Here is a 5,000-nt window from a genome sequence, read left to right as displayed (position 1 = left end):
TTCTTCTACTCCGTTCCATCAGCACCTGGCCGATGGCAGGAGATTGGCATCCACTGGGCTAGCATGCAGCAGCCAAAGCTGGGGCCTTTTTTTACTCCGCTAAACCCCCTTCTTAAAACGAAACTGACTGCGCACCACATATTCGAATTACGGTACGGGAAACATACGGGATACCACACCAACCATGGCGTGCCACGTGAAACACCCTACCAGGCATCGTGACACACACCAAATTAAAGCGGTGTGGATCCTGGCTAGCGCCAGACGCTACTAAAGTACTAATAGCGTCTTTTGCATAGCTACGGGAATAAACTCAGATCCCAAGCATTGCAGCTCTGCTAACAGAATAATTCAGGTTACTCCCCCTCCATTCCTCTAGTGCTTATTTTCCTGAAAAAAATTTCATCCCTGGCACCAGAAATGCTGCCACCAAGAGTACATGAACCAGAGTGTGCAGCCCAAGGAGAATCATCCCACGGCAAAGTTTATTGTTTAGGGCATAGACTGACAGTAACAGGCTCACTTTTGCTGCATCTCACACCGCTTCACACGGTCATCTACTGTATCACCATGGTAATTTCTGTTGCACATTGCTGCTTGTTTAACAAAAGGCAGAAAACACACCGAATTTCCAGGAATTACCATGGTGATACGGTACTTTAGCTTGAACCTATTGTATGACAGGTTTTCTATGATTCATAATGACCCAGGGAGTAACTAAACCGGTATCGAATTCCAGTTAGCGACGCAATTCTTCTGAGGTGTAAAGTGACTTCAGGAATATGTTGCAGAAAACTGCGATGCATGCTGATTATTTACTGTGCCCTATTGCGCACAATATACCAGGTGTGTTACTCAAGGATGAAGTAGATGCACACACGTGCCGTGCATCACGGCACAGGTTAGGTTTGCTACTAGCTGCTACAGTGTACTTGTGGTCCGAACTTGAACTCTACTCAACTCTGCATACGCAAAGAGTGCTGGTGCCGAAATGAACCAGAAGGGTGCTGAGTGGGACGCAACAACACTGACTCTGTATACCCATGTACACAGATATGGTAGGGTATTCAGTACCTGCTTTAAGATTTCACACCAACTGGGTACACGTCTACCTGGCACAACTCCTGCAACACTGGGCCAGAGCCAGGTACGTTCAAGTGCGGCTACTATACGTCAGGGAGTCGTAAAATTACTTTCCACTTCCTGATGTACATGATTGTACATGTACATATATGAACGTACTCGCACTGGGCACTCTGGCCGCACGCATCTGCATGCGCCTGCAGCCTGTCATATCACTGACTTATCACTATCAGTGGCGGTATACCCCTCGAAGTATAACAAAATAAAGTACTCGACAGGACTCCCAACCGGGTCGTAGGTAACCCAGTGTTCTTTTCCAAAAGGTCAAAGTACTCACCAACAGGGCCGCTGACCCGGCTCTGGAGCAGACACTGGTAATCTAGGTCCAAGTTTGCACGATTTTGTTCCGACGCTTCATGTGCTTTCATAGCCAAGGTTTCTCACTTTCTTCGCAAGCTCTTTTAGTCTTGAGAGTTGACAACTGCTTATGGTTGTGTTGGCTGAAATATGTCCGCTTATCCGAGTGACAACCGTCCAACCCCATTTTACTGGTAAGTAGTTAGCGAGTGGCTTTGATGGGGCCATACTAGAGGGAAAGTTACGCGGCATATTTGTGCTTCCTTTTTGAAAACACGTTCTCGCTCGAAGGGTTTCTAAACTTTATCCCTGCGCTCATTGATGGAGTTCATCGATGGAGTTGCCCGCGGCACCCTACAGAAGAACAATGCTGCCAAGTTTTTTTATGAAAAATTGTCAAACATTACATTTTCAAATTGCTATTGAAGTTTGGGTAGGGCCAGGTTCCACTGCGGCTCCGCAGCTCCGCTGCTCTACGGCACTTGGCTGCATGCAGCAGAGCGGCGCGGTTCCGGTGACACTCGCTATTCGCGGTACCGCGATCGTGCTCGACGTTTTTTGATGACATTTTGCCTGCCTGCGCGCGTACGCGCGCGCAATCCCCAAAAGTCCTCGTGTTCTGGCCTGTGCAACGAAATAAAATTTTGAAATTTAAAATTCCCCCGTATAAAACAATTAAGAGCGGGAAACAATGCAAGCCGCGACCGCGGCTTGCATTTTTTGATCAAGCATCAAAGCAAAAGCTGGCGATGAGCCGCGGCCTCGCTGCACCAGCTCGCAATGATGACGTTTCATGCCGCGGATGATGTGCGGCGGAGCGGCAGTGGAACCCAGCCCTTAGGCAGAGGAAAATTGTCATGAATTTTTTATGCAGCATAGATGCAGAGCTGCACACTCTGGCTTATGGACTCTCGCCTACAGTGTAGTCGTACTGCTAGTGTACTAGCATTAGACTATCACATGCAGTATACTGTCTGGCAGCAGGATTCAGGAGGGACTATTCGGACTGATAGAAGACACGAAAAACGAGAACATAATTATGGCGAGAAAGTACATTACTGGCTAAGAATTGCCCTAGGACTTACCGCTTCTCAGTGCTCCATACCAGGAAGTAGTACAATACCTACTCCCTGCTCCATACGAGTGTTTTCTCCTCATTCTCTGCATCCTTTTTTTCCCCAGGAGTCTCGTCCATTTTGCGGCTCAAACGCTTGAGCTCCGGATAGCGGAAAATAGCTCGTCGTCCATTATTAGCGGCGCTAATAACAGTTAGTACCAGGTCTGAAGTGTCGTAGTCTAGCAACTATGATTTTTTTCTAGGAGGGTAAGGGTTGCAAACCCAAGGAGACCTGAAGGAGCTTCGTCTTTCAAACAATTGCCCTAAAAAATGGAAGAGGAAACGAGTGAGCGAGCTGGTCTGAGCGCGCTACTTTTCAAAAAACAGAAGCAGAAATGAGTGAAAGCCATCAAAGTCAAAGCATTCTGGCCAACGCGTTTGTGTAGGTGACGCGCGCGAGCGCGCTAGTCGCAGAAAACGCTCGTGGGCCAGAGTTAGCGCTCTGTCCGTGCTGTTTGCCGCACGCGGCAGCTGGGTAGGTCACGTGATCCGAGCTGACAAATAAGGTCCTATGATGAGCCACAAGCATTGTGAATCGGCCTTTAGCATGTTAGCCTTTCGCCTGCTTTGGTCCCATTATTAAACTCGTATACTGAGCCAATGATACAATTTAACCCTTTGCATGCTGAGCCCCTTTTCTCCAATCCACTGGCCGTACAGCGCACTGACTCTCTTGGTGGAGTATGCACTCACAGCTCCGAACGAAATTTATTCTGATTTTACTCAACCTTGATGGATTTTCATCGTCCTGGGATCGTTGGAAAGATCAGGACCAAGCGAATCCATCCTGGCAGCTCTCAGCTCCATAGACACATCAGGGCCACATCCAGGTCCTCTCCGAATTACTCCACCGTGCCTCGGAACGGCACAACAACTCAATTTCACATTCTTGTTCGGCTTCTTGCCCAAATTCAACAGATTTTCACAATTCAAACTGCGCTGCAAAGCTCAGATCCAAGCGCTTCATTTGATGTCCATCACGCATGCGCCGTGCCAAAAGGGAAATCCCCTGGCACGCTCTGCAACAAAAAGAAGTTATGAACAAAAAAATTCGCGTTCACTCTGGGCCGTGATTTCCGTGTTCGTCTTGTCGCCGCTCAATTAATTCTTATCCTATCGCGAAGAACTTTATACCCCCGGAAAGATGAGGTGAAGATCTTTCCAACGGTGTATTGATTGTCGCGATGCGTTTATGTTTGACGAAGTTACGAAAGTTTGTACACTGGTCTATGCACTGCGATACAGCGCGCGTTTACTCTGGGCCGTGATTTCCGTGTTCATCTTGTCGCCGCTCAATGAATTCGTATCCTATCGCGAAGAACTTTATACCCCCGGAAAGATGAGGTGAAGATCTTTCCAACGGTGTATTGATTGTCGCGATGCGTTTATGTTTGACGAAGTTACGAAAGTTTGTACACTGGTCTATGCACTGCGATACAGCGCGCGTTCACTCTGGGCCGTGATTTCCGTGTTCATCTTGTCGCCGCTCAATGAATTCTTATTCGATCGCGAAGAACTTTATATCCCCGGAAAGATGAGGTGAAGATCTTTCCAACGGTGTATTGATTGTCGCGATGCGTTTATGTTTGACGAAGTTACGAAAGTTTACACTGGTCTATGCACTGCGATACAGTGCGCGAACTTTTTGCGAGTTAACTCGTACGTAGTGGATCAGGTCATGCATAAAGTGCGAGTTAACTCGTACTCAGCACGCAAAGGGTTAATTAAAGGGGAAGTATACCCTTAAATCAAATTTTCACCAGTTGTAGTCTTCTGGGTGCTGAGTCGAATGGTCTTGGTCCGAGGAAGCTGAGACGCTCCCTTCCTACTTGAATCCCAATCGAACTCGCGCACTTCCACCGAAACTGGGTGACTGCGCCCTACTAGATGGGGATTTGTATGCAAAATGTCACTAAAAGCGCCATTTCGTTCTTATAAAAGCACGGATGACCGCGATTGGCCCATATGTTGTAGTCTTTTGGACGCTGAGTCGACTGGTTTTGGTCCGAAAAGGGCGATGTAGCGTTCTCCTATATTCCCATCGAACATGGCTTGAACAAGCGGTCACGTGCTCCTGGGTGCCCCAGATCACCTGGTCACCGACGCCAGCAGGCGACAAATTTCACACCAAGGTTCAACTCGAGTTCAACTCGAGTGACAGGAGTACACCCCAAAAAAGGTCAAACAGGCTAGTAAGTTGTACCCTGCAGGCACGGTGACCAGGTGACTGGTGTACGCAGGAGCACGTGACCGCTTGTTCAACCATGTTCGATTGGGAATAAAGGAGGAACGCTACATCGCAGCCTTTTCGGACCAAACCAGTCGACTCAGCGTCCAAAAGACTACAACATATGGGCCAATCGCGGTCATCCGTGCTTTTATAAGAACGAAATGGCGCTTTTAGTGACATTTTGCATACAAATCCCCATCTAGTAGGGCGCAG

At 48.0% G+C, this 5,000-nt stretch overlaps 1 long non-coding RNA gene across 1 annotated transcript in view; it reads right to left on the bottom strand.

Annotated features, from left to right (window-relative positions):
• The window catches only part of LOC135826295 (uncharacterized), a 19,839-nt gene extending 16,999 nt beyond the window's left edge, over positions 1–2,840 (bottom strand). The window contains exon 1 of the long non-coding RNA XR_010555245.1: positions 2,526–2,840. This is a non-coding gene — a long non-coding RNA (uncharacterized LOC135826295). The remainder of the gene's footprint in view (positions 1–2,525) is intronic.
• Positions 2,841–5,000: the final 2,160 nt, after the last annotated feature.

The sequence above is a fragment of the Sycon ciliatum genome, chromosome 10, assembly GCF_964019385.1.
Source record: "Sycon ciliatum chromosome 10, ocSycCili1.1, whole genome shotgun sequence".
In the NCBI taxonomy this organism is placed as follows: domain Eukaryota; kingdom Metazoa; phylum Porifera; class Calcarea; order Leucosolenida; family Sycettidae; genus Sycon; species Sycon ciliatum.
Note: the sequence above shows the minus strand (reverse complement) of the source record. Positions and strands in the feature narration are given on the sequence as shown.